The 22,811-nt window shown below is 37.2% G+C and overlaps 1 long non-coding RNA gene across 2 annotated transcripts in view; it reads left to right on the top strand.

Annotated features, from left to right (window-relative positions):
- Nucleotides 1-22,811, top strand: part of LOC129659300 (uncharacterized) — a 264,145-nt gene that overhangs the window by 217,691 nt on the left and 23,643 nt on the right. The window lies entirely within an intron of this gene.

Raw genomic sequence — 22,811 nt, 5'->3', positions numbered from 1 at the left:
AACATTGTCCAAACTACACTGATTTGCTGACTATTAAATAGTGTGATTTCGCATAGAGGTTACCCAAGACATGGTCAATTATTTCCGTCCTTGTAATTACTTTTGTTTTCCCAGTTTTGACAGAAATATAAGTAAAAAACATTTTTAAAATGTTAATATGAAAATATTGGAAGGGCAAGGATAGTCACCACTGTCAAAATGGCTTTAGTGTGATGAATGAAAGTAGTGGAAGCTTCATGAACCAAATGTTTTGCTTTGGTTTGTTGACATTGTGAGAACCAGAAACACAGAGAATTTAGAATAAAACAGGAAACATATCTCACCTTTGGGTCACCAGTGACCTCTAATGCTGTATTATCTCCATTAGTTCCAATCTAGATTTCTTGCCCAGGTACCTTCTTACATGTGCCTGGCTAGGATGAAAACCAATATTTGCTTCCATCTCTTTCACTTCCTATATTTTTATGGAAGACATCTGCCACACTTCTGATAAACAGTCTTTTTTAGGTGACTTAATATATTAAAAAGTTTTAGCCAAGTCTTGAGAAGGAGGAAGCTGTTCTGTCTAAGCTCTCATAGGTAGACTCAAGTTCATTCATTCAATGTATGATAATTTTATAGTTTCATTCTTGTTTTAAAGCATTTAACATAACAATTTAAGGTACTTTGATATGAAATTATTACCACGATCAAGTTTGTCAACACATTCATCACTTTACATAGTCACTATACTTTAGTTCTTAGACTTACTTTTAAGTTTTCGAAGAACACATAATTATTCCTTCTTGAACTTACACAAGTGCTAACACTTATTTTTACATATAGATCTATAGGTTTATGTCCTAGTGATTGAAGTAGCTTCTCTATGCCACTCATATTTTTCATTTCCAACATTTCTCCTATGATAAGATTTAGGGAAGGGATATATGAGTAACTTTGAGAAACACATTTATTGGGTTACCTGATGATATTTGAAGTCATTCCATCTACATCTATCTAGAATATTTTGGTGCTCAAGCCAAATTCCCTGCACATCTCCCACATGAATAGTCAATCTGTTAAGCTTGTAGAAGGAGTGTATTTAATTCATCTTTTTTGACTTGAGACTTTTTCCCTCATAAAAATTCCAGTTTAGCCTGTGAGTTTCTCACTATGAAGCTGGTGTAGGAATAAGTTTCCCTATAAAATAGTTAAAAGTTAGAAGAACCCTTCGTGTTTTCCCTTGGATTTCAAAGCTCAGCAGCGATTCTTCTAGTGTCTGCCAGTCACAGCTATAGCTTCAACTGGGTCAGAAGCTGCCATGCAACAGCCCAAGTCATGAATGTAAAAGGAAAAGGCCAAGGCTAGCCCCCCACACCAAAAGAACCACAGTTTGAAATTCAGAGAATCTGTAAAGAATAGAATTGCATACTATCATCAAGAGAATCCTTTGGAAGCACTTTGCTAGTTTAAATAAAGTTTAAATAATGGTCAACAAATGTATTCTGTGGTTCCACACTTAAAATTTGCATCATTAGCAGTTATATATCCATCTTGTTCTGGGTTGAAGTCCATAAAAACATATTAACTTCACATTTGATTTCCACAAGCTGTTAATTTGGGTAGTTTTTTTTTTTCTTCATCTTCTTCTTCTTCTTCTTTAATCTATCTTTGCACTGTTCGTCATTCATTTGTGTCAGACTCTTTGAGACCCCATGGACTGTAGCCTGCCAGCCTCCTCTGTCCATGGGATTTCCTGGGCAAGAATACTGGAGTGGGTTTTTATTTTCTCACAAATTAGACCTTTGAGAGAGAGAGAGAGAGAGAGAGAGATATTTATTTATATTTATATTTTACTGGCTAGATGCCAACATCTGAAATATGAGCTAGTTGGATTTAGTGATGATTTATGTGGGGTTGATTAAACCATTCCTGTGAATTGCTTCTTTTTCTGGAGAGTGTTTACAGTTTTCAAACATAAGCTTTGGTTTAAAGTAATCCTGTTTCACAAGGTGCATTATTTTAAGGAGGGCTATGGTCTGTGTGCTTTTTTATAGTTACCTTTTAGATCTGTTCCTACTCCATCTGTTTACTTGTATGGAGTTTTTTGACTCACTGCTGGTGCTTAGCATTAGGTAAGGACTGGGGAGATTGGTCTGAAATGGTGTCAGTGTTAAGATGTAGAAAAACTGATGAAAAGTGAAACGGAAAAGTTGCTCAGTCATGTCCGACTCTTTGTGACCCCATGGACTGTCACCTGTCAGGCTCCTCTGTCCATGGAATTCTCCAGGCCAGAATACTGGAGTGGGTAGTCATTCCCTTCTCTAGAGCATCTTCCCAACCCAGAGATCGAACCCAGGTCTCCCGCATTGCAGGTGGATTCTTTACCAGCTGAGCTACCAAAAAACTGATGAGAATTTTATAAAGCCCTGGCTTGCTCACAAATGATATTCTCCACAACCACCTGCCCCCACTCCACCCCCAGGAAATAGCAATTTTCCTTTCTTTGTTCTATTGTGGTTTGTTATGTTATCCTGGCAGAAAAGGGAGACAAAGTTCTTTTGAATGAAGGCCTCAGACTCAAGTTTTCAGTATTTGGAAACTTAGGCTTGCTTGCAGTCATAGTAAACTCAAGGTGGTCAAGAAAGTTATTGCTGGGTTTAAAGCACAGGCGTAGGTCAGGGATTGCATCACAAGAGCTGTATGATTCAGAATGATATGATAGGCGTGAATGTCTTCAGTCATTTTATTTACGTGTCATTTATTGAATAAAAGTTTTAGCAACCACTGCTGCTTCACAAAAAGTATGCATACTCGCAAAAAATAAATATAAACCTCCACAGGTTCAACTCAGAAGTAAATTTTAGACCTTTGAAAGAAAGTAGCCACTGCTACATATTTGCTAAATCAGACTCCAATGTAATCAATTGCAACAAGAGGGATTTAACTTAATAAGAGTTTTATGTATGAAAAATAAATCACTGAGAAAAATTGTGGAAACTGCATTTTAGGAAATCTTTAAATTCAGATTGTATTCAATGTTTTAAAGATGATCTGACCTTTACCAATGTGTGACCTTGCAAACACTCTGATAAGTTATATTTTGAAATGTTCTTCATAAAATGTACTCATAGTCAGTGTCTAGATGAATCATCTGTTTATTAAATTGTTAAATAATTTTTGTTCCTGCTTTGGTTTCATACATTTTAAAAGGGCATATATATATATATTTTTTTTGCAGTACCATTTTTCTTTTTCTGAGTTGTTTTAAATTTAGAAATGTCTCTGTAAAGGAAGAAAGGCTAAAAAGTTAATGAAATGTTAATTAACCACAAACAAAGATGATCATAAATCATAAAATTCCAATCATCCTTCATCTAGAGTTCATTAATTTCCATGAACAGAAATATTTCCAGTGGTCAAGGAAAATTCAAATGTCCTGGGAAATTCAAGGGTTAGCTATATATGGATTATGTGGTTGTTTAGAAGTTGATAAACTGATGGAGATAATAATGTTACATGTGATCAAAGCCAAATTATTTAGTATAGAAGTTTCTAGTTTTATTTTAACTGGTTATTTCACTGATACTTTCAATTAATTATATTTTGTCTAATAATCATACAAGTCTCCAGGATGCATAAGTATGCAAAAACATTAACCAAAGAAAGAACAAGGAGAGTAACAAACATCTGAATTCAAATCATTTATTTGGATCAAACATTCAAATCCTTTTACAACTTGTTAATGACTTTAGAAAGTCAAATAACTACCATCTTTCTAGAATTTCATATTAGGCTGAAAGAAATATACTATGAATTATAAAACACATAAGTTTATTTTGACAGGTCATTAAATGAAACAGGCATTTTAATACTCCTTGTATGATTGGCTTAAATTTGACCTCATGCAGAATTATTTAATATATATTTATGAGGTGGACTAAGGACAAAGTTAAAACTTCATGTGGGTTTTTTTTTTTTTTTTTTTTTGGCCAATTTTGATCATTTGAATATGTTTAGTTATTGAAATTCTTTCCACATCCTGGTCAACTCTCATAAAAATAATGTGTTGTTTTCCCTCAGGAAAGACCCTATCAAATATTTTCCTGGAAAAATGATTATATAAAGATAAATTTGAGAGATGGGGTAAAAGACTGATTTCTAGTTGCCCCTCTAAAGATTGAACCAGACTGTAATTTCTGTAATATCACTCTTATTTGTCCTTGTATCTCTAGAACCTAGGAAATCAACTTTTACCAACTCATTAAATAGTTATTGAATTAACGAAAGAATAAGGTTATTAAAATAATTGTTATAAATTCATTCATTTATACATTCATTCAAGAAAGAACTATTGGGCAAAACTATTGTTCTAGGCATTGTCCCGGAGACTAAGGGCATTCTTAATTTTGCTATGTTAGAAGTTCCCTGGGGAATCTTAAAAAGCCTTTTAAAAGCCTCCTCAGGTTAGGAAGCCAAGCCACAAATTCATTATCAGATTTTACCTGTGATACCTGTAAATTGGGATAAATTCATCTCTTCTAAATATCCCCAAAGTATCATGAAGTTTTGGGGCCTTCCTGGAAGTGACTTTCCTTACTGCTCTCTAAGGCTACGACCTCTGTAAGTCAGTTGCCTGACCATCTTTCAAAAGAGCTTTGTAATCATTGGCTTCATAAAGTCATCCTTAATTTCTTAAAACTGTCTAATTTACCTGATTCAATAAGCATCACTCTCAAACATGACATTCTAGGCAACCACAATTTCCAGTATGTGCTATCAATAAGAAAAACAAACTCTTATCAATCTATTCAAATGATGGTCTTGCCATGAAAATAATATACATAAGAATTTCTAAATTCTAGAAGGATCAAGTGAAGAGATAAAAGATATTTCTGTTTACAAAAGTACAGTCTATTAAATTATTATGAGTTATAGATAGAAATATAGAGAGCTAGAGATAGAAGATATGGAGAAAAATAATGGATCTCCTTATATGCATAAAATAGAATATTCAAACATCAATAATAATCCAAACAAAAGTGAACATCACCTTTCATTAGGTCATTCAATTCTATATAACTAATTTTTATTCAACTTGCTCATAGGCTAGTAGTTTCATGAAACTATCTGCTTTTGGACTAGAGTACTGAAAATTGTAACTCAGTTCAGCATTATGATTTCAAAGTTGTTTAAACAATGCCACCAGTTGCCTGTGTCCAAGATTACTTAGCATAGTTTTTTCATTTGTCTTTTGTTAAAGTCAATACTTTCTGGTTTGTGGCTGAATACAAAATATTTCAGAGAAGCATCAAAATGAAACAAAACAGACAAAAAAAAAAAATCTGTAGATGACAAAAGAAGACAGTGGTGCAGTAGTAAGAAATCCACCTGCAATGCAGGAGACACAGGAGACGTGGATTCAATCTCTGGCTTGGGAGGATCTCCTGGAGTAGGAAGCCACAACCGGCTCCGGTATTCTTGCCTGGAAAATTCCATGGAGAGAGGAGCCTGGCAGGCTATAGTCCACGGGGTCGCAGAGAGTCAGGCACGACTGAAAGACTGAGCACACGGAGCATAGCTAGCTCTCATACTTGAATGTGCCGAAGCTGCTGGTTATCTGATATTAGAGTTACGGGGAGAGGTGAATCAGCAGGTTTCAGCCAGTACCTGGGTAATTAGAAAGCAGCGACGCTTTGGTAAATACTGCCACAGAAATATCATAATGTCCTTTACCAGAGCCAAATGGGAAAAATGTCATAAGATTAGAGAGAGAGCTTTTGAGAAGGAAACCAGGGGGAAAAGATCACAGGTTGTGTATGATTCCATTAGTGTAAAATTGTAGACAATGTAGTATAATGTATAGTGACAAAAAATAGATGACTAGTTGCCTGGGAAAGAGGGTGGAGGGGAAAATAGATTGATTACCAAGGGACGCAGGGACAGTTTATGGGTGACAGATATGTTGGGCTTCTCAGGTGGCACTTGTGGTAAAGAGCCTGCCTGCTGACGCAGGAGACACGGGTTCAATTCCTGGGTTGAGAAGATCACTTGGGGTAGGAAAAGACAACCTGCTCCAGTATTCTTGCCAGGAAAATTCCATAGACAGAGGAGCCTGGTGGGACTGCAAGTCCATGGGGTGGCAAAGGGTCAGACACAATTGAATGACTGAGCACTTATGTAACAATATGGCTGTGGTTAATTATTAAAGTAATTTTCAAAGGAGAAAGATCTGAAGTGAATCCTTACTTGAAAGCCCCTCAAGTCTAGAAGATACCACATACTAATTAAATAGGTAAAATTGCATCAAAGTTAATGTTTTAAAATATCTGATATTATGGCCAGTAACACTACACTGCCTCTGTGTAATATCAGGAAAGCAACACCAGGACTCTAATAAGTAGAAACATAACCTTGACGGCTAGGGCTTTGACAAATCTCTAGAGACTTTCCATACAACATCTAAGTTCTGAAATATGTATAGCATTTTATTCATATGAATGTAACTTAGAGAAGACTAACCAACTTTTCTGTTTTGGCAAGATTTCCCATGCAACTCACCAGTAGTAATACATCAAGTTGACCTATTTATCTAGCATCTTTCTTTTTGGAAGGTAAAAGAACAAATCTTTGTGACTTTTTCCAGGGGACCTCTGAGAAATCTCAAAGTCAATTTTAGGTACAAAAGATATAATTCAGAATTCAATTTTGAGAAGATAGGTGAACAAATTCAGACTCAAATGTACATAGTTATAATGTTGTAATTAAGTCACCAAGTCATGTCTGACTCTTTGCGACCCCATGAACACCAGGGTCCTCTGTCCTCCAGTATCTCCCGGAATTTGCTCAAATTCATGTCCATTGAATCAGTGATGCTATCCAATCATCTCATCCTCTGGCTCACTCGTTTCCTCTTGCCCTCAGTCATTCCTAGCATCAGGGCTTTTGCCAATGAGTCGGTTCTTTGCATCAGGTGGCCAAAATGTTGGAGCTTCAACATCAGTCCTTCCAATGAATATTCAAGGTTGATTTCCTTAGGATTGGTTGGTTTGATCACCTTGCTGTCCAAGGAACTCTCAAGAGTCTTCCCCAGCATCACAATTTATTTCTCCTTTATACCTCTCTTTCACATTTAAAGATGTTATATATTGCACCCACCCTGTTAATCCAGGTTAATCTCACTATTTTAAGGTGATTTTATTAGCAACTAAAATTGTGTATTCAACCATAATTCACCTCTGCATGTAACCTACAGAGTCATGGGTCTGGGAGTTAGGATGTGGATATCTTTAGAGGTCATTATTTTGCCTACCACAGCTAGTTTTCAATTCAGTTCAGTCGCTCAGTCATGCCTGACTCTTTGTGACCCATGAACCACAGCATGCCAGGCCTCCCTGTCCATCACCAACTCCCGGAGTCTACCCAAACCCATGTCCACTGAGTCGGTGATGCCATCCAACCATCTCGTCCTCTGTTGTCCCTTTCTCCTCCTGCCTTCAATCTTTCCCAGCATCAGGGTCTTTTCAAATGAGTCAGCTCTTTGCATCAGGTGGCCAAGTATTGGAGTTTCAGCTTCAACATCAGTCCTTCCAATGAACAGCCAGGCCTGATCTCCTTTAGGATAGACTTGTTGGATGTCCTTGCAGTCCAAGGGACTCTCAAGAGTCTTCTCCAACACCACAGTTCAAAAGCATCAATTCTTCAGTGCTCAGCTTTCTTCACAGTCCAACTGTTATATCTACACATGACCACTGGAAAAACCATAGCCTTGACTAGATGGACCTTTGTTGACAAAGTAATGTCTCTGCTTTTTAATATGCTGTCTAGTTTGGTCATAACTTTCCTTCCAAGGAGTAAGCGTCTTTTAATTTCATGGCTGCAATCACCATCAGCAGTGATTTTGGAGCCCACAAAAATAAAGTCAGCCACTGTTTCCACTCTTTGCCATGAAGTGATGGGACCAGATGCCATGATCTTCGTTTTCTGAATGCTGAGCTTCAAGCCAACTTTTTCACTCTCCTCTTTCACTTTCATCAAGAGGCTCTTTAGTTCTTCACTTTCTGCCATAAGGGTGGTGTCATCTGCATATCTGAGGTTATTGATATTTCTCCCAGAAATCTTGATTCCAGCCTGTGCTTCCTCCAGTCCAGCATTTCTCATGATGTACTCTGCATATAAGTTAAATAAGCAGGGTGACAATATACAGCCTTGATATACTCATTTTCCTATTTGGAACCAGTCTGTTGTTCCATGTACAGTTCTAACTGTTGCTTCCAGACCTGTGTACAGGTTTCTCAAGAAATTCCTTCAGAATTTTCCACAGTTTATTGTGATCCATACAGTCAAAGGCTTTGGCATAGTCAATAAAGCAGAAATAGATGTTTTTCTGGAACTCTCTTGCTTTTTCTATGATCCAGCCAATGTTGGCAATTTGATCTCTGGTTCCTCTGCCTTTGAACATCTGGAAGTTCATGGTTCACATATTAGAGGGGGCAAATAATTCTTATGTCAGTTTTAGGAGGGCAAATTGGAAGGTCAGTATCTGGCTTTATCAGCAGCTTAAAGCAAAAGGGAAAAGTTCTGTGTTTGATCTTGTCAGAAGTGAATAAATCTACAAGTCTTATAAGAGTATGAGAAAGAGGACAGTGAGTGAGTTTATGGTGACGTATAGTTCTTTGCAGTAAACCATTTCTTGAAACACAAAGCAGTAGGGTATATCTAAAATTGTTGTTGTTTTCTGGGAGCAATGGCACCCCACTCCAGAACTCTTGCCTGGAAAATCCCATGAATAGAGGAGCCTGGTAGGCTGCGGTCCATGGGGTCACTAAAAGTCAGATACAACAGAGCGACTTCACTTTCACTTTTCACTTTCATGCATTGGAGAAGGAAATGGCAACCCACTCCAGTGTTCTTGCCTGGAGAATCCCAGGGGCAGGGGAGTCTGGTGGGCTGATGTCTATGGGGTCGCACAGAGTCGGACACAACTGAAGCGACTTAGCAGCAGCAGCAGGGCCCAGGTAAAGTTCAACATTGCCACTCTCATAAAATAGAAAAAAGAGTAAAGCAGAAAAAGTAAAGAAGAGAGGAAGGAAGAAAAAACAGAATTTCTAGGGCTAAAGCTTTAGCTCTAAATAGCTGAAGTTTGATTTCCAGCTGTCCAACTTAAAAGGATTTTGTGATGGTGGGGCAGGGAACTTAAATGTAGGAAACCTTAATGTCCTTATCTTTAAAATGATTATGATACAGTATCTACTTCAAACTGTTGTTGAGAGATTATATATGAAAGTGCTTATTAAAGTGCCAGAAGATAGTTAAATGCTCAATTAATGTTGTCTGTTGATAACTGATTAATGAATCACTCCAGTGAAATCTCAGTTGGATAAGAAGAGATATGATATATGTTATGTCAAGTGATCTCTCAGTTCTTGATAATTATGAAGTTTTCATGAGCCCTGAATATACAATGGATGAAATAATTTTTTGCTTTCTTATTCTCTTCCCTTCACTTACAGCGAAGCTCCTTGCAATAAAAATTTCAGTCACTGAGATTAAACTCAATCTGTTTTTGATACTTGAAACCTAGAAGATTCCATAGATGCACTTGAAATTCTAGCCATATTGTCAAAACCAAATGCACAGGAGACTTGATGCTGCATTTTTCATTAGTGTTCCATGTGTGAGGTCTCAATATCTTCTGCCAAAGAGGGTGATTGGACTGATGGCATATAATTTTTCAAAAAAGTTAAAAACATGACTCCCATGCAAATATAAAATAAACATGTCAAAGGCTTACGAACCCATTACTTTACAAGGGAACGATCAAATTAAAACTGTTGAGAATTTGGCTTACAGAGATTTGTATTCTAGAAAAAAATGTATTTGTATTTCTGTGAACAGGAATCATCTGCATTGCCATCAGTTTTCTGTCACTTAGCTTCTAACTATGAGGAGCTGTAAAAATAGCCTAATCAACAGCAAGTCATCAGAGATTCCCAACCTCTTTGCCCCATAAGATCAGACATAGAGGGTCTGCTAGGCAATCTTGAATGTTGTCTTTTGCTGATTTTCAAGTCTTGGACAATTTGACTGATGATTCAGGACGTTAAATCAGAAGAGTTGTGCAATGAGGTGAAGGTCTTGCGAGTGATTCTGAAGAGTTTATTGTGAATGGTTCCAAAAGCGCATCAAGAAGGGACTGTACACCAGAGATAATCCCACACATGATGACTTGAAACTTTTGATGATTTAGATTCTAAAGGCAGTTGATTACTTTAGCTCATGGCATTTATGAGTTTTGGGATATGTTTGTGTGTGTGTGCACACATGCTTGTGTGTGTTTAACAATTTCTTTGACTTGTATTTAAGAATCAAAATGCACTGTTTACATGCATCCTGAAATATCCTTGGGGAACAAAGTTTTTGCTAGTTGCCCAAGTCATCGTAACAACTCTTAAAACTGATTTAGTGTCTCTTATTCTTTCATGTATTATTTGTCTAACCAAAATGTTCCAGCGTCCTACTTAACTTCATTGTTTCAGACAACTCAACAGAAGGAAAAGACCTAATACTTTGAAAAAGAGCTGTAATTTTTGTTATTAGGGAGAAGAGTTAGTACAAGTAGGGTCATCTATAATTCCATCAGATTGAAATGTTTAAGCAGATTCTTCTGCTTTTAGTTTTAGAAATTAAATATATATATATATGTAAAATACTAAGTTGTCTGTGAATATACAAGCTCATCTAAATATAAAGACAGTAAGGCAAGGATAATTTTCAAAAGTCAGAAAAATTATGTGATAGTTTGTCTGTTTTAAAGAAAGGCAGCTTTGGGTCTAGAAACTGCAAAGCAGATATAAGGAACTCCATAAATTTTGAAAAAAGCATCTCAAGCATCTCTCTTGGGAGGACAGTGGTAAAGTCTGTATTTACTGTATGCTCAAGTATACATCATAAAATTCATTGCTTACCCTCTTTTTATTTATTTTTTCAGTAACACTTTTCATAGAGAAGCAATAGGGAAAACAATTGGAACATGGAAAACAGAAGAGAATGAAGAAAGCCAGCACATTAATCATTATCAGACCAATTTATATTTTTTCCTCTTTTTTAGGGAATTATTTTGGTTTTGTCCAGCTTTATTGATATAATTAGCATATTACATTGTGTAAGTTGAAGGCGTACAATGTGATGATTTATACACTTAGATATTGCAAAATGATTACCACAAAGTGTTACTTAGAACACTTCCATTACCTTGCATAATTATCATTTCTTTTTTTTCAATTTAAGATATATGCTGTTAGCAAGGTTTAAGTATGTAATACAGTGTCATTAACCACAGCCATCATGCTAAACATTAGATCCCCAGAATGTTTTCATCTGATGAGGAGTCTGTACTCTTTGACTGATCACTCCCCATTTTCCTCACTCCCAGGTGTTAGCAGCCACCATTCTGCTCTCTGTTTCTGTGAGTCCAGCTTTTTTAGATTACAAATATAAGTGATGTAAAGTATTTGTCTACCTCTAGCTGCCTTGTATGAAGAAGGCAATGGCACCCCACACCAGTACTCTTGCCTGGCAAATCCCATGGACAGAGGAGCCTGGTAGGCTGCAGTCCATGGGGTCGCTAAGAGTCGGGCACGACTGAGCGACTTCACTTTCACTTTTCACTTTCATGCATTGGAGAAGGAAATGGCAACCCACTCCAGTGTTCTTGCCTGGAGAATGCCAGGGATGGTGGAGCCTGGTGGGCTGCCGTCTATGGGGTCGCACAGAGTCGGACACGACTGAAGCGACTTAGCAGCAGCAGTAGCAGCAGCAGCAGCTGCCTTGTATAGGTTGGTATAATGGTTTAAGTACCCATCTTCTATTCTGGTTTGCATCTTCATCCTTGTTATTTTTGTCCTTAGTATTTCACTTACTTTCTTCTGAACTCATTGTATATTGTATTTATGCAGCATTTCTAGGTGATCTTTGGGGTTAGGACTTTCAGGATTTTCTACCCTGTTAAAACTCTTAATGATTATCTTTTAATCCTTATCTCACTCTACTCAGCAACACTGGATACAGTCGCCTTCCTTCTATAAAGAAAAGAAAAAAGAGAAAGAAAAAAGTGTCCTCTTCCCTCTTCATTTCTGAGATAGAATGCTATCCTAATTTTTTCCACTTACTTGACTTTTCAATTTCTGTTTTCTTTACTGGCTGTTTTCCTCTACCAAATCTTAATGGTAGCCTCCTCACTCCTTAATCTAGACACGTTTCCTAGTTTATTGCTTTTGCTAGCAGGGTTTTAATACAATCTAGATGTGACTGCTCTCACATTTATTTCTATTTCTGATCTCTCTTCTCATCCCCAGACACACAGATTAAACTATGTTCCTGACATTTTCACTGGGAGGTCTCAAAGACATCTTAACCCTTTAACTTCTCTCTTATTGTTACTTCCCCAGTATTTCCCTTCTCAATAAATAGCAATTCTATCCACCCTGTTTTTTGTGTTATAAATTGAGGAGTAAACTTTGACTTCTCTCTTGACAGTACTGTGGCATACCTCTCAATTTATCTCCATGTCCCATCAGCTTTACCTCTAAGATATAGAATTCAGATCTATCTACTTCTTTATCTTCAGTGCCACAGTTTGAAATCAATCCTCAGTGAACTACTGGGCTACTTGAACAGTCTTCAGGTCTGTCGAACACTTTTCACTCTTTTTGGGGAAGTGTTAATGTTGAAGGTATTTATATGTATATATTTATATATATATACATATTTGGAGAAGGAAATGTCAACCCACTCCAGTGTTCTTGCCTGGAGAATCTCAGGGACGGGGGAGCCTGTTAGGCTGCAATCCATGGGGTTGCACAGAGTCGGACACGACTGAAGTGACTTAGCATATACATAATATGTAAGTACATGATATAATATCAATATGCATATAAATTATATGTATATATAACTATATACACATATATATAAATTTTCCTGGAGAAGGGAATGGCTACCCACTCCAGTATTCTTGCCTGGAGAATTCCATGAACAGAGGAGCCTGGCAAGCTACAATCCATGGGCTGCAAAGAGTCAGACTTGACTGAGCGACATACACACACACACACACACACAATTTGTTCTGTGTCAAGTGTTTTTTACATCTAAACTCCCTTATGTCTAACCCTGTTTTTTTCTAAATATTATATCATTGGTAATTTTAATTTTATGTTAAACAAGGAACTATTTAATAGGAATTTTAACCTCTAAATCAGTTTTTATTTTCTGTATGAGATTAATGTTTTTAAACATAATTGAATTCAAACATTGTACATATATATATTTATGTCTGAAGATATATATATATATACACACATGCATGTATGTGTAGAAATATACACACACACACACATATTAGACAATAAAAGTGTTGGTTTATCCCTTCCACTGAAAGGCAAACACTTCAAATTAAACCTTTAAAAATATTGTTTTCATCATACACATGAAAATATTTTATAACTTGTGATTTTCATTTAAAAATATATAATGGCCTTTTATATTATTCTCCTAAGTTCTATTAGGACCCTTGGTAAGAGAATATGGTCATGGTATTTCTACTTTTTTATGCCTGTAATGGGAAGAACAATAGGAAACATAATCCATGTTTTTCATGAGCTAGTTGGAACTGTGCTTTTAAAAAGTTGATCCAAGAGTGGTTTAAATTGGCATGGGAGGAAGACTGGGCAGAAAACCCTGTTAGAACACTATTGCAAGAAGGGACAGCATCCAGATGATACAGAAAGTAGCAATAAGATTAGAATGAAGTGGTTGAGGTGATTATTGTAATGATTAGTGAGGGTGAAGAATGAATGATGTTGTGAGAGGGAGAGGGTGAAGATGAGTTCTGAAGTAGGAAGACATTTCCTCTAACAACACTGAAGGGCTCTCAAGAGAAGGAGCTGGGCTGGCAGGAGACGATACACCGAAAAGACATAATGTGGTCTTCCTGACTTCTTTTCCCCTGTTGAGAAAAGTAAGAATTTGAGTGAACTTATAATTTTCCAGTAGAGCCCACCATGTCTTTAGGGGGTGGAAACTTTCAGTCCCATGCCCATCCCCAAGGAAGGGAGAGGAGCTGGAGATTGAGTTCAGTCACCAGTGTCCTGTGATTTAACCAGTCATGCCCATGTAATGTCCCCACTCCAGTACTCCTGCCTGGAAAAATCCCATGGATGGAGGAGCCTGGTGGGCTGCAGTCCATGGGGTCACTAAGAGTCGGACATGACTGAGCAACGTCACTTTCACTTTTCACTTTCATGCGTTGGAGAAGGAAATGGCAACCCAATTCAATGTTCTTGCCTGGAGAATCCAGTGGACAGAGGAGCCTGGTGAGCTGCTGTCATGGGGTCGCACAGAGTCAGACATGACTGAAACGACTTTGCATGCACACATTGGGGAAGGAAATGGCAACCCACTCCAGTGTTCTGCCTGGAAAATCCCAGGGACAGAGGAGCCCAGTGGGCTGCTGTCTATGGGGTCGCACAGTTGAACACAACTGAAGTGACTTAGCAGCAGCAGCATTATTTGTAGTACAATGTTTAAGTGCATGAATTGTATGAAAATTAGGGTTGTGCTAAGTAAAATGCAGTCTGTAAAAGAGATATTGGAAATAGAGGAGTATATCAAAGTCATGTCACTTCTCCAATTCAAAATTATGTTGAGCACCCCCCCTTGAAATGTATTTTATAAGAAATATTGACTTCATTCACTGTGTTTCTCAGTATAAATACTCCCAAATCCTCAATATTGAATATTATTGTGGTTAACTTAGGCACTATCTATTTTGAGTAATAATATGGATTATTACTCAATAGTAATATAAGGTCACTTAGAGTTACACTCAGGGTAAATAATTTTACTAAGTAGTATGTGGGGAAACAGTGGAAACAGTGTCAGACTTTATTTTTCTGGGCTCCAAAATCAATGCAGATGCTGACTGCAGCCATGAAATTAAAAGACACTTACTCCTTGGAGGGAAAGTTATGACCAACCTAGACAGCATATTCAAAAGCAGAGACATTACTTTGCCAACAAAGGTTCGTCTAGTCAAGGCTATGGTTTTTCCTGTGGTCACATATGGATGTGAGAGTTGGACTGTGAAGAAGGCTGAGCACCGAAGAATTGATGCTTTTGAACTGTGGTTCAGAGAAGACTCTTGAGAGTCCCTTGGACTGCAAGGAGATCCAACCAGTCCATTTTGAAGGAGATCAGCCCTGGGATTTCTTTGGAAGGAATGATGCTAAAGCTGAAACTCCAGTACTTTGGCCACCTCACGCAAAGAGTTGACTCATTGGAAAAGACTCTGATGCTGGGAGGGATTGGGGGCAAGAGGAGAAGGGGACGACAGAGGATGAGATGGCTGGATGGCATCACTGACTCCATGGACGTGAGTTTGGGTGAACTCCGGGAGTTGGTGATGGACAGGGAGGCCTGGCGTGCTGCGATTCATGGGGTCTCAAAGAGTCGGACACGACTGAGCGACTGATCTGATCTGATCTGATGTATACTGAAAACATTTAATAATAAACCTATTTGGACATATTTATGGACATGAACTTGAGCAAATTCCAGGAGATAGTGGAGAACAGAGGAGCCTTGCACACTGTGCATGGGGTTACAAAGAGTCAGACATGACTTAGCAACTAAACAACAACAACAAACTGTAGTTCATAATTATGATAACAAATGTTGAGAAAGAAAACATAAAAATTCTTTTTTTATGAAATCAGCTACCTTATGAGATGTAATAATACTTATATATGTACACGTAGCAGAATATGAGGCTTTATTAATAAGTGGATATATGTTATTCTATCTTTCTATTATTTTGCAAGAAGCAAATTTTCCACTGTTGTTGAAATGGAATATATGGTATGTAATTATATTTTAAATAGACATACATATACATATATATCATGTAGAAAGATGAAAATACAATTACATCAATTTTATAAAAATGATTTATGCCAACAATTACTCCACATGGGAGAGAATGGCACATTGCAATAATCACTGATCTTGAGCTCATAAATATTGAAGTAATGTCCTGAGGCTTTATGAACAAGAAAGACATTCAGTGTTTCCCAATCCTGTGACGTATAGTTTTAGTCTCCCATTTAGACATTTGAAGTGATTACAGTGGTTACATACATCCTTTCTGCAGTCTGTATTGTTCTCCACATATTTATTTAATGTACTGCATATTTTACAAACTTTGTAAGCTAATTATGACATGTAGATGCTCATTACAAGTTAATTTTGAAATGACAACCATATTATTTAAGTCACAAAATGTAAGTATCAAGGTAAGAGAAACAAAATAAAAATGAGAGGAGTACATCCTTTAGTCAAGCAGAAATGTTTTGAATTTTCCACCTCTTCCTAATTTTTTGCTAGACCTTTGGTAGTTACCTGAAAGAGCAGTTTAAATGCTCAAGATTCTGCACTTAGACCTTCCTTTATTTGGCTCTCAAAAGTTTATTCATCTCGTAATTACTTACAAGATTGGGTTCATAATATCACTTGAACGATATCAGTGCACAATTTAAGTGACATCTTTTAAGAGTAGCCTTACCCTGTGTGCTGAGTTTAGAGTCTAGCCTCCATATAAGATGAATTCCTCTGTACTTCATAGAAACACTTTCACAATTTTTTCTCAAAAAGTGAAGATCAAAGGATTGTCCATCTTTACCCACTCTCTACCCTATGGGATCAGTTCATTTTCAAATATGTCCCTCTGCCTACAAAGCAGGTTCTGTTGTCAGCAGCTGCTTATTCAGCTCTTGACCTTAAAAAAATGGGATGAAGGTGTCCTATTCAATCATCGGCCCTTTCTTGCACTGGGACTTCTCTTTATTTTCATTTGCTATTGACAATGGCACCCCACTCCAGTACTCTTGCCTGGAAAATCCCATGGATGGAGGAACCTGGTAGGCTGCAGTCCATGGGGTCGCTAAGAGTCGGGCACGACTGAGCGACTTCACTTTCACTTTTCACTTTCATGCCTTGGAGAAGGCAATGGCAACCCACTCTAGTGTTCTTGCCTGGAGAATCCCAAGGACGGGGGAGCCCGGTGGGCTGCCTTCTATGGGGTTGCACAGAGTCGGACACGACTGAAGCGACTTAGCAGCAGTTAGCAGCAACTGACATGTTGCCAGAGGCATGAGTGGTAATTGGCTCTTTTTTGCTTAGGGTTGATAATAGTATGCTTTAAAGTTATATTTAGGTAATTAAATATAAAATAATATTAAAACAAAGCCCTTAAATGTCTTTTGTTCTGTCAGTTTTATCCTAAGAATTTCCTCTCTATCTCTGATCCCAAATAGGTGAAAAATTTACTTGAAAGAAAAACAAATCTTTGCTTAAATCTGTTGAGTTTCTCCAGCTCCCTTCCTGTGCAGCCCTACCTTTCTTTCTTAGCAGGACTTAAAGAGTAAGTGAGGAGTTTCTGTTATGTCAAAATAAAGCAGCCCTGCAAAGGTTCTAAAGTCAGAGCAGTTGGCTTCCATGCTAATCTGATTGCTCATTCCATGCTCATTCCAAGCTGACTGACAGCTTGAACTCAAGTACCTTCCTTAATCTCTCTGTGCCTTAATACCCTTAAATCCACTAAATGGGGATAGTGGAAAGTTTCTCAGATGTTTTTGTTTGAGCAGCTTTATTGAGACTGTAATTAACTGCACCTATTTAGAAGTAGGATTTGATAATTTTGGCATATAGTTATATGTACCTAAAGCCATCACCTCCTTACGAGGGCTCTCCACTCTACAGAGTTTATGTAATAATGTATGTAAAGCAGAGAAGTCTTACAAAATGCTAAAAATATTACTTATTTCTGTGTTCATTTTATTCCTCAAACCTCTAATTTTCTCATCAATTTTACTGTAACTGGTTGGTGAAGTGTTATCAATGACCACCATGATTGCCAGAGCACCATTTCTTTGTTCTTATTCTCCTGGAAATTTCTACTATATGTGATATCGCGATGAAAAATTCATCATAGACTTGATATTATGAAGAAGTAACATTTTGTAAAGACTGAGCAATCATTGTGACTATTAAAATGACAATATATTAAGCAAACAAATTCATCAATTACTGTGAAATGTAAGCATCTACCTTGTGCTGGATTCTTGGAATAAAAAGGCAAGTAAACCTCATACCTGCCTGCCAGGAATCCTTAAAAACAAATAAGAAAAAGGAAACAATTCAACATGGTAAGAGTGGTAGTAGGTATATGTAAAGAAGAGTGAAGAATTCAGATTTTTATGCTCTGAAGAATCAGAGAAACTTTACAGAAGAGTTGACATTTAAGCCAGTTCATTAAGGATGATTAAACATTTATCAGGTGAATAAGAAAAACTACCAAATTCAATTAGTAGAAAAATAATTAGCAAAAATATGAGTGATTTTGAGTAGAGCAGAGAATTCAGTGCAGGTTAGGGATAAGCCATATAAAGAAAAGAGCCTGGATGTGAAGTTAGAAGGCTTGGTCATGGCCATAACTTGATGGTCATTCAAAGGATTTTGAATTTTAGCATGTGAGTAAAAGGATGTTATTGAAGGTTCTTATTCAGAGACATAACATAGACAACTTTGTATTTGAAAAATACATTACTGATGCCAAGTGGAGGATGAACTGAAAGGTAGGGAAAACAGGGTGGAGGGAGTGAAACCCATTTGGCCGCTTTTTTAGTTAATTGTTCAATCTTTGGATGAAATGAAGTTGAGGTGAAGCCTAGGCAATGAGCAGACAAGTGGGACAAACATATATCAAAGCTAGAATCAGTAAGATTTAAAGAGAGATTGAGAATTGAGGGCCTGAGAGAAGATGAAGATGATTTAATATTCTCACTTGGGAACTTGAGTTGATGGTGATGTTCTTCACCAAGATATGAAATCCAGCACTTTATTTACTGCACAGAAATACATAATTTTATTATGAAATGTGTTCATATTACTCATAACTTATGGACTCTACATTTTAAGAAATATCTGTAAAGATAAAATTTCACTGTTTTTACTGCAAAATTTAAGAACAGTGTTGAAATGGATTTGCTATATAATATAGCCTTCCCTACTTTTCATAATGTAAGCAATTTTAATAAATTATACTTTGGAAATATCTTCTTGACTTCCTTTCAAGATGGAGCATCATTAATCCTGAAACACTCTCCTAATGGTTCATACTCTGCTAGCATCTATTGGTGAGGCCCATCTTAGAAGAATTCTGCAGTATGCCAACTTTCCTTGGACTTGTCATATATTAAATTCAAGACAGACTTTACTCCTGGCTTTCATGCTTCAATTCTCTATCACTTTCTCAAGGCCATGTAACTTCACTCTTGTGTTTTGTGATAACAAATGTCCCTGATATCTTTCATCTTATATTGTGTCAAGAAGAAAGGAAAGGTATTGCATGGACTCAGCTTCCCTTTTTGCTGTGTTGACTCTGAAAATGCATCTTAAGTGATAATAGTAAAAACTCAGGGAGCAGCAATGCTAAAGAGAAGAATTTTTTCCTGTGCTAAAGGAGAATCTGGGTCCTTGTCTTGATTCTGCCACTAGCTTAATATTTGACCTTGAGAAAACCATTTTACTTGCTTGATGCTCCATCTCATACATATATATATATAAAGACTTCTATTCTCTCTAAAACTGACTTTTTGGCAGTCTGGGTGAACATAATTCCTATTTGCTTTTTTTACAACTGCTTCTGAGTAGTGGGTTTTAACATTTTTCAGTGAAAAGACAATAAGATGGGGCGGGAGATGGGAGGGAGGTTCAAGAGGAAGGGGGCAAGCCTATACCTATAGTTGATTCACATTGATATATGGCAAAAATCAACACAATATTGTAAAGCAACTATCTCCAATTAAAAATAATTTTTTAAAATGTCAGATTAAAAAAAAGAATAAGAAATTTATTAAGAACTAATTATTTGATAGTAAAGATATTTGAACATGTTGCAGATATATACGGCTTTTATTTAGAATTACTGATAAAGGCAAGGCTCTTGCATGTGAGGATTCATCAACAGCCCAGGCTGTTGCATAAAGGGCAACTAGAAGCTCAGCAATAACAGCCATATCATTCTGATTGTGTCCAATTAGGCAGGAGCTGTAGAGCTCATCGGAGGGTAATTTGAAGCAGATGCCAGCATTAAGACACAGATGTAGGACATTTTTCAATGGCAATGAAATGTGTGTGGTATAGGATGGCTGATGGCTTCATCATCGCTTTTCTTGCCATGGTTACAGTGGTAAAAGGCACTAACATTCCACTGCTTTTAAGCTCTTGGATTACTCACAGGAGCAGGCTGTCCTCCAAGTAGACATACTTTCAGAACTGAGGGTCATTACATTTTAATTTATTCAGTCTTCATGCCCTTTTCACAATCTGATATCTCACATTCCAGATGTTGGAGTCAGAATAAATTTCAGAGTATAACACCCAGAGCTTTACCCCACAGAACCAGAAACAGATGGGCAACTTTGATAACCCAGGACTCTAGTCTGGCAGAACAGTGCTCTCTCAGCACTGTCACTGAGAGTTTAAGTGGATAATTTCTGAGCATCAAATGTCAGTGCATTTTCTTAAAGATGGCCTATATCTAATTCTTCTCTCTTCATGAAAAGTTAGTCTTCACTCAGTTTGAACCACCAAGATAAACATCACAGTTTCTTTCCTTTGAATAATACCATTCTCTTTGGATGTCAAAACTTTGGAGGTTATTCATAAATCTTCCCTATCTCTCTTACTGTCTCCCTTTTGAACAACCAAATAGAACTTATGAATGCCACCTCTTTATCTGATTCATAGCCCAGCACCTTTTTAGGCAAAGACAGTGAAGGTTAATATTGGTGATAGTGAAACAAGTGTGAATGTGTGTGTGGAACAATTGAAGATAACTTCAAAACCAGAATGTAATCTATGAAAAGTTTCCTGAGAGGGTTGGACCCTGATAAAGAGGAGAGGAAGCACTGGCTGAGTGGAGAGAGATTTTCCAGACTAGGTCATAATGGTGGTGGTAGGTTAGTTGCTAAGTCGTGTCCAACTCTTTATACCGTAGGAAATGTGTACAGAGAGGATTGAACATAATTTGTCAGAAGTTCTGAATTCAAGGGAGAGTAATGTTTTAGGAGCTGAAAGAGATGAGCATAGAAGAGAGAGAAAATGATCTCCTTTCCAATGGAGGACCTTGGAAATCAGGCAGAGGACCAGGGACTTACAGTTTTGTAATTAGCATATCACCATGCTGAAAATACACCAGAGTAGAAAAAAGCATAGTCTTGGATTCCGTGAGGCCAGCATATTAACCATGATGCTCTCACTCCGTTGCTGTATGACTATATTCAATTTCCCTGATGTCTCAGAGCCTCAGTTTGCTTATCTGTAGAATGGATACAGTCAAGCAGCAATGACATGGCTCTGCTGGGCGAATGAAGTGCAATAATGCTTTTGAAGTACTTGGCAGAACCTGGCCCAGGGTAAGCACCCAATATATGCTGGCAATAATTCATCTTATTGTTGTCTGGCAGCTGGAGGCTGATTGCATTGAACTGGGCAGAGTGACCTTCACTTGGAGCCCTTTCGAGGTTTTCCAAATTAAATGGGCTCTGATTCATTTCATGATGTTTATTGCTTTTTCCTTAAACGTTAAGGTGCTCTTTCTCTATTGAAAGTGTTCCAATTACAGACAGTAGAATCAAGGTGATTCCTAAGGCTTCTAAAGGCACTTTCTCTTCTTTGTGTGTGTGGTGTAGTTGAAATGATCCATTACATTCATCCTCCTGAGAACGCAGTTGGCTGTTTAGCAAAAGCATTACAAAGTAAGCTCATATACAAGCTATTATCCACTATAACCAAAATCTTTTTAAACATTATTTATTTACAAAGGGAGAATGGGTTTTCATTTTATATCTCGGCTGCTGCTGATTTTTCCCAAGGTAAATTATCCTGCAGTATTCATGTTAAATCTCATTTCATTATATCTGCCAATCTTCCCACGCTTGTCATTCAACAAGTTAGTCATCTCTCCTGTTTACTTTTTTTCTTGTTTAGAATTATCTGCACATTTCATTAATGTTAAATTTAAATCATCTGCTGCCTCACAAGGATGGTTTCTGTGGAACCCACTCCACAAATTGTAAGGCTATGCTGTTGACAGTTCATCAAACTTCGTTTTGATGGATACAGGTATTTTTTCCTATGCATGTCAGGCTTTCCAAATAAAACTTCCATATAAATTTTATATTTCTGAAAACAGTATGTACTCATTCATTAATTCATAATTTATTCATTGCTTATTATGAGGCAGGCATTTTGCTAGGCCCTGGAGATCAAATTCTTCCTCTTAAATAGTAACATTTTAGTGACAGAGTAAGACCTGTAACAAACAATTATAATGCAGCATAGTAATTGCTTTGCCTACATAGTATAGTCAAAGCTATGGTTTTTCCATAGTCGTGTATAGATGTGAGAATTGGAACATAAAGAAGGCTGAGTGCCAAAGAATTGATGCTTTTAAACTGTGATGGAGAAGACTCTTGAGAGTTCCTTGGACTGCAAGGAGATCAAACCAGTCAATCCTAATGGAAATCAATCTTGAATAATCATTGGAAGGACTGATGCTGAAGCTGAAGCTCCAATACTTTGGCCACCTGACGCGAAGAGCTGACCTATTGATATTTGGCAAAACTAATACAGTTATGTAAAGTTTAAAAATAAAATAAAATTAAAAAAAAAAAAGAAAAGACCCTGGTGCTGGGAAAGATTGAAGGCAGGAG

The sequence above is a fragment of the Bubalus kerabau genome, chromosome 1 (assembly GCF_029407905.1).
Source record: "Bubalus kerabau isolate K-KA32 ecotype Philippines breed swamp buffalo chromosome 1, PCC_UOA_SB_1v2, whole genome shotgun sequence".
Taxonomy (NCBI): domain Eukaryota; kingdom Metazoa; phylum Chordata; class Mammalia; order Artiodactyla; family Bovidae; genus Bubalus; species Bubalus kerabau.
This window is presented reverse-complemented; position numbering and strand designations above follow the sequence as displayed.